Raw genomic sequence first — 14,806 nt, forward strand, 5'->3', positions numbered from 1 at the left:
AACGCAGAGGTGATCAAGTATCACCAAAAGAAAGCTCTATTTGTGAGAAAAAAAAAAGGACGTCAATTTTGTTTAGGTACAACGTCACACAACCACGCAATTGTCAGTTAAAGCGACGCAGTGCCATATTGCAAAAAAAAAGGGAGTAAATCCGTCCGGGGCTGAAGCGGTTAAGTTATAAAGAAAAGTATCAGCTACAGGTCTGGGGAACAAGGCACCGCATCCTCAAAAAAATAGGAATACACACAAAGCACAAGGGATGCAGCGCACCACTGATCGCCACGCTATTTCGCCCCGTGTGCACACATGCATGTCAAGAATGGGAGGACGTCTTATGTCCTCCCAGAACAATAGCTGTCCCACCGCCATTGTACTTTAGGCTGGACGGGAATCAATTAATATTGTTGGTTTAAATAACTTACATCCTGCAATGTCTACTGTAATTATTAGTGCATAAGTATGATCTCAGTTATTAATATGAAACCATTCCCAACAAAGGAAACTAAGGGGTCTACTTAAAGAAAATTTGTTGGACAAATGTGACAATCATTCATCCAGTCGTTACCAATTCTGGCCATAATTTAACTCAGTGATTTCCTATGATCATCAGCTCCATCTAGTGGCCATAATAAGACATTTTGCCTCAATCAGTAAAAAAAAAAAAAGCACAATTCCTCATTATGGCCACTAGATGGAGCCAATGATCATAATTAAGGATGAGCCGAACACCCCCGGGTTCGGTTCGCACCAGAACCTACGAACAGACCTAAACTTCATGTGAACTTTAGAACCCTATTAAAGTCTATGGGACTCAAATGTTCAAAATCTGAAGTGCTAATTTTAAAGGCTAATATGCAAGTTATTGTCCTAAAAAATGTTTGGGGACCCGGGTCCTGCCCCAGGGGACATGTATCAATGCAAAAAAAAAAGTTTTAAAAATGGCAGTTTTTTCTGGAGCAGTGATTTTAATAATGCTTAAAGTGAAACAATAAAAGTGTAATATTCATTTAAATTTTGTACCTGGGGGGTGTATATAGTATGCCTGTGAAGGGGCGCATGTTTCCCATGCTTAGAACTGTCCCTGCACAAAGTGTCATTTCTGCAGGAAAAAAAGTCATTTAAAATCACTCGTGGCTATAATGAATTGTCGGCTCCCGTAATACATTGAACAGTCATTGAAAGTCATTGATAAAAAAAAGCGTGGGGTTCCCCCAAATTCAATTACCAGGCCCTTCAGGTCTGGTATGGATATTAAGGGGAACCCCGCATCAATTTTTTTTTAAAAATGACGTGGGGTTCCCCCTAAATATCCATACCAGACCCTTCAGGTCTGGTATGGATTTTAAGGGGAACTCCACGGCAAATTTAAAAAAAAAATGTTGTGGAGTCCCCCCCTAAAAATCCATACCAGACCCTTTATCCGAGCACACAACCTGGCAGGCCGCAGGAAAAGAGGGGGAGACGAGAGAGCGCCCCCCCCCCCCCCCTGAACCATACCAGGCCACATGCCCTCAACATTGGGCGGATGCTTTGGGGGTCTGTGACCCCTCAAAGCACCTTGTCCCCATGTTGATGAGGACAAGAGTCTCATCCCCACAACCCTGGCCAGTGGTTGTGGGGGTCTGCGGGCAGGGGGCTTATCAGAATCTTATCAGAATCTGGAACATTGGGAGGATGCTTTGGGGGTCTGTGACCCCTCAAAGCACCTTGTCCCCATGTTGATAAGGACAAGGGCCTCATCCTCACAACCCTGGCCGTTGGTTGTGAGGGTCTGTGGGCGGGGGGCTTATCAGAATCTGGAAGCCCCCTTTAACAAGGGGACCCCCAGATCCTGACCCCGCCTGTTTGAAATGGTAAGGGGGTACAAAAGTACCCCTACCATTTCACAAAGAAAGTGTAAAAGAATGTTAAAAAAGACACAAACAAAAAAAAAAAATAAACAAAAGATTCCAGCTGTGGTAATCCACTCTTGCTATCCAGCGATGGATGATCATCTCTCTGGGGTCCAGAGACGGGTGAGCTGATCCAGCGACGGGCAATCTCTCCCTCCAGTGCAGCGCAGTCCATCCATCCGCTTTCTCCACTGGCAGAGACACTGCCGGGATCCCGGCAGCCTGACATTTCTTATATGAGGAGGGCGGGGGCACCCGTCACCTGACCCCGCCCCCTTTGACGCAAGTGGGGAAGCCTGGCTTCCCCAATGATGTGTGGGTGACCCTGCCCCCCTCTGATGTAACGGAAGTGTCTCCGCCAGTGGAGACAGCGGATGGATGGACTGCGCTGCACTGGAGGGAGAGATCACCCGTCGCTGGATCAGATCAGCCATCACTGGACCCCGGAGAGATGATCATCTGTCGCTGGATAGCAAGAGTGGATTACTACCGCTGGAATCTTTTAAAAAATATATATATTTTTAATAAAGGACTTTTTTAACGGTGTGTGTGTCTTTTTTAACATTCTTTTACACTTTCTTTGTGAAATGGTAGGGGTACTTTTGTACCCCCTTACCATTTCAAACAGGGGGGGCCGGGATCTGGGGGTCCCCTTGTTAAAGGGGGCTTCCAGATTCTGATAAGCCTCCCCACCCACAGACCCCCACAACCACCAGCCAGCCCTTGTCCTCATCAACATGGGGACAAGGTGCTTTGAGGGGTCACAGACCCCCAAAGCATCCTCCCAATGTTGAGGGCATGTGGCCTGGTATGGTTCAGGAGGGGGGGGCGCTCTCTCGTCTCCCCCTCTTTTCCTGCGGCCTGCCAGGTTGTGTGCTCGGATAAAGGGTCTGGTATGGATTTTTAGGGGGAACTCCACAACATTTTTTTTTTTACATTTGGCGTGGAGTTCCCCTTAAAATCCATACCAGACCTGAAGGATCTGGTATGGATATTGTAATATGGATATGGCAATTAAATTTGGGGGAACCCCACGCTTTTTTTTTTTATCAATGACTTTCAATGACTGTTTTCTGTATTACGGGAGCCGACAATTCATTATAGCCACGAGTGATTTTAAAGGACTTTTTTTCCTGCAGAAATTACACTTTGTGCAGGGACAGTTCTAAGCACGGGAAACATGCGCCCCTTCACAGGCATACTATAGACACACCCCCCTCCCCCCCACGAAATTTAAAGGAATATTACAATTTTATTGTTTCACTTTAAGCATTATTAAAATCACTGCTCCCGAAAAAACAGCAGTTTTTAAAACTTTTTTTGCATTGATACATGTCCCCTGGGGCATGACCAAGGTCCCCAAACACTTTTTAGGATAATAACTTGCATATTAGCCTTTAAAATTAGCACTTTAGATTCCTCCCATAGACTTGTACAGGGTGTTCCGCGGCTTTTCGAATTTGCCGCGAACACCCCAAATCGTTCACTGTTCGCTGAACAGGCAATGTTCGACTCGAACTCGAAGCTCATCCCTAATCATAATGCTGGTCACATTTGTTCAATTTTTTTTTTTTTTAAATAGACCTTATAAGTGCTTGTGAAATCTTACACCACAAAATGTACTCAGCCAATGTAAGGTAATGACTACATTTTTATTCTTCTACTGCTATCAATGGCCAACACGGTACAACACTTCATCCATGTCTTTGGTGACCTCTCATCCTCTTATGAACTGTTTTTACATGATGAAGATCAGCCATGGAGTATATCTGAGGTGTATATCAGGGTGTGCTTCTTCCCCACATGAGAGCTGTGATGTCCAGCAACATTCATATAGAAGACATTTCCCACACTCAAGTCACTAATACACCTCGAGGGTTGTGTGGGGTCCCTGATGTACAGGAAGACAGGACTTCAGTGAGGAACAATTCCCTCACTCAGGACAGGAATACGGCTTCTCCCCCGTGTGAGATCTCTGATGTCTGTAAAGATCGGACTTCACTGAAAAACATTTCCCACAGTCAGAAGAGGAATACATCTTCTCTCCTATGTGAGATCTCTGATGTGTGTGAAGATTGGATTTCTGTGAAAAACATTTCCTGCATCCAAGACAGGAATACGGCTTCTCCCCCGTGTGAGATCTCTGATGTCTGCAAAGATTAGACTTCCGTGAAAAACATTTCCCGCACTCAGAACAGGAATACATCTTCTCCCCCTTGTGAGATCTCTGATGTGTGAGAAGACTGGACTTTTGTGAAAAACACTTCCTGCACTCAGGGCAGGAAAGTGACTTCTCTCCTGTGTGAGATCTTTTATGCACATTAAGATGGGATTGACAAGGGAAACACTTCCCGCACTCAGTACAGGAAAAGCTCTTCTCTGTCTGAAGTCCCTCACAGTCTGAGGTTCCTCAGGATAAGAGGAATACGATGGTCCATCTACACTGTGTGGTGCCGGATGGACATTTGAGGTAGTCGGGTTTTCTCCTGGACTATACTGTGTGATGTCCTCATCTTCTACTTTACAGTCTGGAGACAAAGTGAGACAATCCTCTGAGGTTTTCCTCATCGTCCATCTACTAAAATAGAAATACAAAGATTATTACTAGACATCAGCTGATTGGTTCCCCTAAACCAGGACTCCACCCACATCAGGCAGCTTTGTCTCTGAGGATCTTACAATTCCCCCCTCAAGGTAACTAGTAAATGGGTCCTCTGATCTCCTACCAGATCATTTCTTTATTCATGGACCTTAGTCAGAGAGTGAGGAAACAACGAGAACTGTCTTTTATAGGAGTGACAGTGATGAGGGGATTATAGGACGAGTGTCCCCTCCCCCTCTATCACTCATTGCCATTTTCCCAACACAAGAAGTCCTGCACTTCCTTATTTAGTCCATGATTTAGTCATGAATAACAGCGGGGCTGAGCCCCACCAGAGGTCAGAGAGTGAGGATGGGGGGAGAACAACCAAGATGAAGACTGGAGTGATCCTGAAGACCCCCATCATTGGGTTATTGACTCCTCCCTCATTATCACTTTCTGTTAAGGTTTCAAAGTTTGAGAATGTTATATCATCATTATAAACATGTTAAAGTCTGTGCTCCAATCAAATCATTAGATATAAAATGCCCAGCTGGTAGAAAATGGGTGCAAAAGAAGTAAGGTCAATGTAATATACAACTTATTATATGGAATCAAAAAGTTAGGACTACACAGTATCAGAATGATGTAATGTACAACATAGAGTACATAGTGTAATGCTGTGTACACACGATCGGAATTTCCGACAAAAAATGTTCGATGTGACCTTTTTGCCGGAAATTCAGACCGCGTGTAGGCTCCATTGGACATTTGCTATTGGAAATTTCCAACAACAGATGTTTGAGAGCTGGATCTCAAATTTTCCAACAACAAAATCCATTGTCGTAAATGGCGAGCGTGTGTAGACAATTCTGATGCACAAAATTCCACGCATGCTCGGAATCAAGCAGAAGAACCCCAACCGGGTATTGAACTTAATTTTCCTTGGCTCGTCATATGTGCTGTACATCACTGCGTTCTGGATGTTTGGAATTTCTGACAACATTTGTGCGACCGTGTGTATGCAAGACAAGTTTGAGCCAACATCCGTCAGAAATAAATCCACGGTTTGGTTGTCGGAAATTACGATCGTCTGTACGCGGCATAAGGGTAAGGACTCATATTATTGGTATGCAGTAGTCAGTGGCAACAGGCTGATATCACCCAGTCCTTGCCCTACTCTGGACCAATCAGTGAGCAGTATGGGTGGAGGAATGTATTTAGTGTTAATGACCCACCTGTGCTGATCTCTGTAGGAGCGTCCTCCTCTATAAATGTCCCCGTTATTCCATCCTCATCCATAAATTGCTGACCATCCCTCACATACCTCTCTTCTTTTTCTGCTTTACACTCAACTTTAGAATCTCTCAGGTTTCCACTCTGAATATATAATAAAAATGACATCAATGGTAACAATGCAGATAATGTACAGATCCTAATGATACTATCAGTGATTGTTCCTCATCTACCTGATGATGGTGGGGGATGGTGTGACCTTCCTGTGTGGAATCCCGGGAATACAGAGGACGGGGACATCTCTCTGGTGGGTTCCCATTACTGGATCCATCTGTAGGAAACACACACACTGACTGAATACATTGTTTCTATGTGTTTATCAGATGATGGGGGATGCTGCTGAACTACTACCCTCATGGGAACACATTTAGCCTGGACTGTTTAGAGTCTGATTTATTTTTTAGCTCCTGGCACCCTCTTGGCCTGCCTGTTCAGAAATTCCCTTTTCTCTGTTGGGTTTGTTTGGTTTCTGAACTTGATTTGATTAGTTTTAGATCTGCAGACAAGGAATGATAAATATGATCCTTGCTTTGACTTGTTTGCTCTGAGGTAGTGCTGTGAGGACAATGTCGTGTCATCATGATGTCCAGGAAAGGGAGCTTGCTGACTTTTGGCCGGAGTTGTCGGCTATTCAGGATAATTGCAGAACTCCAGCTGCAAGGCTCCAATCTCTGGCAGCCTGCTGGCTGATTGGAGTGATGTCACTGTTACTCTCTGCAGTAACAGAAGGGATTGGATTAGATAGCAGGAGGATGCTGCTAGTGAAGTACAGAACTGTGGGGGATGAGTCTGTTCTGTTCTCTCTAATAGCAACCCAGTGTGGATAGGAGGATGACAGCAGGGGGAGTGGTTTGGTTTATTGGTCTATTTTGTGTTTTGGAACATAATTCTTGACCAGTGAGATAGAGAGGTGAAGGCTTCCTTCATTTGCTGGCAGTTCTTTAAGAAGGTCAAAAAAATAAGCACAGGTTACTCAACCCTATTACTTCCTAGGAGGCCCCCAAAGTCCTTCTGCTACACTTCCTCCTCAGGGGTCTCCTCTTCCAGATGAAGTAAACTCTCAGAGGCTCCCAGAGTGCTTTAGTCCCACTACCTCCTCAGAGACCCCTCAGCTGCTCTAGTTTACTCAGAACCAGTGGCAGAACTATCACGGTCACAAAAGTCACACCTATGATGGACACTGGTGTTCCAGCAATGCGGGAGGCGGGGCACCAAGACAGCAGGAAAGGGTCTTGCTGCCAAAGTAAAGAGTCCCGGGATCAGTGGAGGCTCCCCCGGTGATTGCCAAGAACAGGGTGTGCAGCACATTCAGCTTTTGCAGAGCGCCCTCCATGCAGAGCCCACTTGCTGTCCCTGATCTGCCCCCAAACATCAGCCAAGTCCTCTCGCCGCCCCTCAGTCCCCAAACACAAGCTCGAAGTTCTCCATGCCAAGTGGACCCTGCTCCAGCTCTGAGGGACCAGTCACTGATGCCAGCTACAATGCCTGGAGCCTGGCGAGTGCCTGCATGTGGTGTGGGGCTCAGGATCAGCTCTCTGCACATCTCAAGCTCCTCTGCCAGCTGCTCTCTGGAGTTTTTGCCCAGCCTTCTTCCCCTCATATCCCCTCCTGTCCACTCCAACACCTGGGTGCCCCTTCTAGGGCTGCCAATATTATTGTCCCTTCATTTGCCCCACCTCTAACTATCCACTCTTCACATTGCATTCCTCTGCCACCCCTGCCCATACCCCCTCTGGCTGCCACCCCAGTTCAGACACCCTTCCTCCATTGTTGTACCTTATCCCACCCTTTGTCATCACTTAGGAACATCAGTGGCTGCATTGTGCCGTTTTGTGTATTGTTATATGTTATTTGTGTATGTCCTGTGAGTTAATGTGTCTGTGATTTATTGATTGTCTAATAGTAGGAATCTCTTTATGAATTGTACTTGATCTTAATCTGATTGAATTTATTTATGATAAATTATTAAATATGAATAATAATATCAAATAAAATTTAAATTTAATTACTTTATATTTGAACTATTTATTGGTGCCAATAGCAACCCCTTTACAGTCCGGGTCTGTTGGTCTGTAACCCCCCTCTTTTTTCCTGCATTGTGCCATGTTTGGACTCACAGAGAACTTCGCTGGCTGCTGTGGGAAGTGATTGATGGAGGTGAGCCCTGTGTATATGTGAGATCGGTGGAGGTGAGCCCTGTGTGTGTGTTTGTGAGATCGGTGGAGGGGAACCCTGTGTGTGCGAGAACGGTGGAGGGAAGCCCTGTGTGTGCGAGATCGGTGGAGGTGAGCCCTGTGTGTGCGAGATCGGTGGAGGTGAGCCCTGTGTAAGTGTGAGATCGGTGGAGGGGAGCCCCGTGTGTGCATGAGATCGGTGGAGGTGAGCCCTGTGTGTGCATGAGATCGGTGGAGGTGAGCCCTGTGTGTGCGTGAGATCAGTGGAGGTGAGCCCTGTGTGTGTGAGATCGGTGAAGGTGAGCCCTGTGTGTGCGAGATTGGTGGGAGTGATCAGGGGGACCCTTCATTGTTTCTTGCACCATGTCCCTGACAGTCTAGTTACATCGCTGCTCAGAGGCCTCAGTATTTTCCTCCCTCTGACACCCTTCTTCCTCCTGACCAGCAATATAAGGGGCTCTATGCTCCATACTACTGACCCCTGCACTCCATCATTGTGCTGGCTGCATATTCTAATGATTGCTCATTGGCTGGTCATTGTCTTGTCTATTTGTTGTCAGTGCTGTTTGTTTAGAGGACCATATTACTAGAATGTATCTCCAAAATGAAGAGAATGTTCCAGCCCCATAAATGATATGAAAAGCACATTTACTCCTCTAAGGAAAGGACTTTATCACAGGTAGGTTGCCGTAAAGAATATACAAAAATAACATTTTTTTAATAATAATAATTAAAAATTGGTGATACTAGGTACTTACAAACAAGAAATGACATATATACATAATTTATCCTGTTACACTGTATGTTTCCTAAGTCCAACTGTATTACAATACCCTACAGTGGACAGAAGGCAGCAACCCAACGCGTTTCAAGGTCTTAGATAAATTCTCTTCATCAGGGGTATATATAATTCGCATCAAACAGAGAACAGGAAATCTAAAATTAAAGCAAGATCACATAACATTTAATATTTGTGTCAGCAAAAGACAAATAAATAATATATCCATAGAGGAAAAACTCAAAAGAAAAAGAGAGACCAGGAAAAAAAAAAAAGGGGGAAACACATAACAAAAAGCACCACTCACCACTATGGTAACCATAAATGGGGAAATGCTCTGACCCTGAAGGGGATTAATCTACAAATAATAAAAATTTGGGCAGAGCTTGCACTATGGACAAAATATCCAAATTCACAACACAATCACAACACGACCAAATAAAACTTTCTGATAACAAAGTGTCAGATAACTCCTGGGATAACCTGGCAGCACTTACTCAGAAAAACCCTAGCTGTAGATGACTAGATGTGCTGGGCCCTGTAGTCCCACAGAGTTCATGGTGCCTGTGAACCAATAGACACCTCTATAACATTAAATGGGAAATACAGGCATAAGGAGAAGAAGTGCTAATCCCCCGCCGGGATTCCAGTCACAGATACTCCAGTGAATGGTGAGCCGGATACCACTTAGATGTAACCAGAGAGGGCGCCTCTCCTAACCTGATGACATCCAATGTATTTGTATTGGAAAATGCCAATCTTTGTCCAGGAGGGCTATTGCTAATGCTCCTACCCCCACCTAGATTCCTTAACCATTTATAGCCCAGAATAACTTAAAGGAGTTGTAAAGTCTCATGGTTTGCATTCTATGCATTAAGGTGAAAAACCTTCTGTGCTGCAGCCCCCCCCCCGGCCCCCCCTTTTCCTTACCTGAACCCAATCGTTCCAGCGATGAGAAGGAGCCCAACAGCTCCAGCCGCTGTCTCCCGCTGCTGTTAATCAAACCCAGTGACACGGGAGCCCGGATGCAGGGCCAAGTTCTGCTGTCTGTGTCAATGAATGCCGCAGCAGGACTCGGACATGCGCCCGCATGAGTGCCCCCATAAAATGCCGCTCCCTGTGGGGGCACCCCATAAAGAGGAGGAGAGCCAGGAGCACTGCCAGGGAAGCCTAGAAAAGGAGGATCAGGGCCGCTCTGTGCAAAACTCTTGGTATAACATGTTTTTTTGTTTTTTTAAACCAAACCTTTATAATCACAAAACAATATAAAAAAACAATATAAAAATACTATGTATGAAACAGGTGAATTAAAAGCAAACAGTTCAATATGAATATTCAGTCCAGCCAGAGTAATGGTATTCAGCTGAAAAATCAATTTTGTTTCCCATCTGGACGTCTTTTTGATAAAATTCCCCCCCCCCCCCCACTCCGGGTTCACCATCTCATGCCCCCAAAATCCTGTCCCTTTCAGACCCCTATTGTGAGACTCATCATAGTGTCTCTGGAGGGATCGCTGATCATTCCTGTGTAAAATCTTACAGAAATCTTCCCTAATCCCGACCTTTAATTATCATTTCATTTCCCCCACATACAATGTCTGCAACCGACATTTACTGACATCAATAACTCCCCTCGTGGTACAGACCATAAATTCCCTCATTGTAATATACGGGGATATTCTACATTTCCACACTATATATTTGCCACTGCCACTTCCAGCAATGTCTCCTCTCTACTTCCTTCCTCCCGACTCACCTCTCACCCGCAACTTCCTATCTGTATCTGACATCACTTCCTGTCTGTATTCCATAGACTTCCTGTCTGGGTAGAGGTGAGATCACCACCTTGTGGAGATCAGAGGAACTGCAGCCCTGAGAAATCTCTCATAGTGGGAACACAGCCTTGTGCTGTGTGTATGTACTGTATATCCTTATAGATGGGGTCATCTTAGGGTTGCCACCTCATCCCTCTAAACCCAAACACATATGAATTACACAGGTTCTGAGGCTAAGTTAATGCAGATAAGGCACCAAGTAAGTTTAATTACCACCTTAATCAGCCACAGAACCTTTGTTATTACTATGTGTTCAGTGACAATCCTAGGTCATCTTTACTCCCACCAAGGGGGATAGAGATATATTACTAACTAGTCCAGCCTTTCTCAGCCAGGGTCCCTCCAAAGGTTTCTAGGGGTTCCTTGAGAAATGAACAATTTATGCCTCTCAGTAACAACTTCCATTAATGATCTGTAAGGGGGGCAGTCTTCCCACTGATGACAATGTAAGAATGTCCTTCTCCCACTGATATAAGGGGGTCCTTCTCCCACTGGTCACAAATGTATAAGACTACTTACTACACTGACCACTGATATAAGGGGGTTGTTCTCCTATTGGTCACCAATGTAAGGGACCACTACACTGACCACTAATAAAAAAGGGATCCTTCACTAATGTAAGGGACCGCTGATATAAGGGGATCCTTCTCTTATTAGTCACCAATGTAAGGGACCACTGCACTAAGCCACTGATATAAGGTGGTCTTCCTCATATTGGTCACCAATGTAAGGGACGACTACACTGGCCACTAATAAAAAAGGGATCCTTCTCCCATTGGTCACCAATGTGAATAACCACTACACCGATCACTGTTATAAGGAGGTCCATCTCCTATTGATCAGCAATATAAGGGACCACTACACTGACCACTGATGTAAGGGGGTCCTTCTCTCATTAGTCACCAATGTAAAGGACCACTACACTGACCACTGCTATAAGGGGATCCTTCTCTCATTGGTCACCAATGTAAGGGACCACTACACTGACCACTGATATAAGGGGATCCTTATCCTATTGGTCACCACTGTAAGGGACCACTATAGTGACCACTGATATAAGGTAATCCTTCTTCCATTGGTCACTAAAGTAAGGGACCACTACACTGACCATTGCCATAAGGGGATCCTTCTCTCATTGGTCACCAATGTAAGGGACCACTACAGTGATCACTGATATAAAGGGGTCCTTCTCCTATTGGTTACCAATGTGAAGAACCACTACACCTATCACTGTTATATTAATGATCAATGGTAGAAGGATTTCCTTATAAGGGACCACTACACTGACCACTGATGTAAGGGGGCCCTTCTCTCATTAGTTACCAATGTAAAGGACCACTACACTGACCACTGATATATGGGGATCCCTCTCTCATTGGTCACAAATGTAAGGGACCACTACATTGACCACTGATATAAGGGGGTCCTTCTCCCATTGGTCACCAATGTAAGGGACCACTACATTGACCACTGATATAAGGGGGTCCTTCTCCCATTGGTCACCAATGTAAGGGACCACTATACTAACCACTGAGATAAAGGGATCCTTCTCTCATTGGTCACTAATGTTAGGAGACCACTACACTGCCACACCACCCAACTTTTTGAGATGGGAATGAGGGACACATGAGAAAAAGTATGTAAGCACAGGACACACCCCTGCCACGCCCCCTTAACCTCCCTGGTGGTATGATAATGTCATATTTTTGATGCTGAAAGCAGTATAATTGCATGGAAATTTGGCATTTTAAATTGTAGGCCTATAATTCTTAGGAATAACTCACTTAAAGCTGTCCAAACCAGAATCTAGTAAACATCCCGGGTATGATAAAGTTTAAAACAAAAAAATCATAAATTATAATATAATAAATAACTATAATAATAATAATACATTTTATTCAATACGTTTTAGTCAATAATATAATCCAATCAAAAACACTGACTTTTTTTTATCCAAACAAGGGTGCAATATTACTAGTCGTATTGCTTCAGTAAACATCCCGGGTATGATACATTTTGAAACATGGGACTGCACAAAGTCAGACGTCACAATCAGGACAATAGAACCTGCCTTACGGATTTTCCTTCCACTGTCATCACACTCTGAGCAACAAACCACGCACATCCTTGCGGGTGCTGACTTTTTTTCAGTTGCTGGGATGTGGTCCATGAAGTGATGACCAGTCAGGTGTTCCGGGCTGACAATGCCAACAGCATGACGTCCAGCTCTATTCACAGCTTTTGGTGTTTGGTGGTTCAGAAAGATCAGTTTAGCAACTTTTCAAACAAAGTCAGCATGAACCACAGGCTTGTCACTTTTTTTAGCAGAATGTAGGCATTCCACAAGCATTGCTCAAGAACATGCCTTAGATCTTGTAATAATTTTTTTGTTGTTTTCTCATTGCTGGATAAAATGTCATTTCCTGGTCGGCTGTCAACATCTTCCATGGTGTTGTTGTAGTCTATCACTACCTGTGGCTTCATGATGTCTTTCCAACCTTTTGTGTGTACCATGACAGTGGAGGTGTTATGGATTGTACTCATTAGGCACACATCTTTTTTGTCAAGCCATCGCAGTGCCATCATTTTGTCTTTCTGTCAGGCAACCATTTCTCCTGTCTTGAGCTTCTTATTGCCAAAGATTGGCGGCATGTCATGCCGGTTAGCCCTAATGGTTCCATAGGCATCCGTTTTGTTCTGTAGAAGGAACTCATAAACTTCAGGAGATATGTAAATGTTGTCTGTAGTTACACAATAGCCCTGATTTAGCAATGGCTCAATCAGTGAAAGAACGGAAGATGTTGCCATTCCTTAATTCTGTATTTTGGGTTGAATTTGGTTCCTTTTGCAGTGTATAGGAGAGAATTCCAAATGTAACCAGTGCTCGATTCACATAGCATGAAGGATTTTATGCCAAATCATGCTCTCTTTGATGCCATGTATTGTATCCAGCTGAGCCTTCCCTTGTAAGCCATTAGCCCCTGTACACACGGTCAGAGATTTCGACAACCAAATCCGTCGGATTTTGCCCGTCGGATCTTGTCCGAAACTGTTGCATACACATGGTCGGACTAAGTTGTCGAAAAATCCGATGATTCAGAACGTGATGACGTAATTTCGTTACGATGGGACTACGTTCAGGCTAGTAGCCAATAGCTTTGATGTAGGAATTTGATCTGAGCATGCGTGGCACTTGGTCCGATCAAAATTCACTACACATGATCGGAGTATGTCTGTCCGAACCAGTTGGTCGGAAAATATTTCCAACAAGTTGGAAAATTGGGTCCGACGGATATTCAGACGGAATCAGTCCGATGCATACCACACACAGTCGGATTATCCGACAACACGGTCCGATAGGACACATTCCGACGGATTCTCCGACCGTGTGTACAAGGGCTAAGACTTTCATCTATGCTGATGTCTCTATCTGGCACATAGCTCCGTTGGAAATTCTTCTGAATCATTTGACATACCTCCCAAATCTTCTTGAGTTTTGGTGCTGGATGAGTAATTTCATCAAATTCTTCATTGTTTTCAAAGTTCAGATACTTCATTATCAGGGAAAATTTGTACTCTGACATGACCATGTCAAAGAATGGAATGGCTAGTAATTTATTGGTTGTCCAATACCACTTTTGCAGGGGTTTCCCCACCACTCCCTGAAGAATTATCAGGAGCAGAAATTTCCAAATGTCCTCTTTGGTCACTGGTTTCCACTTTCTGCTCCTTGAAAACCTTCAATGCGTAGCAGCTTGTTGCTCCTGGCACCGGTTTGTCTCTGTAACTATTTTTTCAATAACCTTATCAGTCAAAAATAGTTGGAGGTATGCCAAGGGGTTGTCATTTTCAACATCCACTTTGATACCAGGTGCTCCAGTAAATGGGAATCTTGGAAGTGCTACGTGACCCGTACCGCAGTCAATAGAGCACCAAGTCCGCACATCACTGAGGTCAGTCGCAGGATCGTGGCTGAAATCACTTTCATTTTCTGATGACGAATTTCTGCAAAAATCGCTATCACTCAATTCTGCAAGTGAGTCCGCATTGCTATTTTCCAGCAGGTCATAAACCACACTTGAGGTAGAGGCACACTTTTTTGATGCTATGGTCATTCTCCCAATTTCCAGGCAGAAAGTTCAGTAAAGTAAGGGCACTGGACAAAGCACTGGGGGGAGCGCAAACTGACGTCAAACTATTTGATACAGTAATAAGATAAGTAATAATCCAATAAGATTACAATGTATTGTG

This window comes from Lithobates pipiens, unplaced genomic scaffold, assembly GCF_037356315.1.
Source record: "Lithobates pipiens isolate NorthernLeopardFrog02 unplaced genomic scaffold, aLitPip1_a1.2 Scaffold_18, whole genome shotgun sequence".
Classification (NCBI taxonomy): domain Eukaryota; kingdom Metazoa; phylum Chordata; class Amphibia; order Anura; family Ranidae; genus Lithobates; species Lithobates pipiens.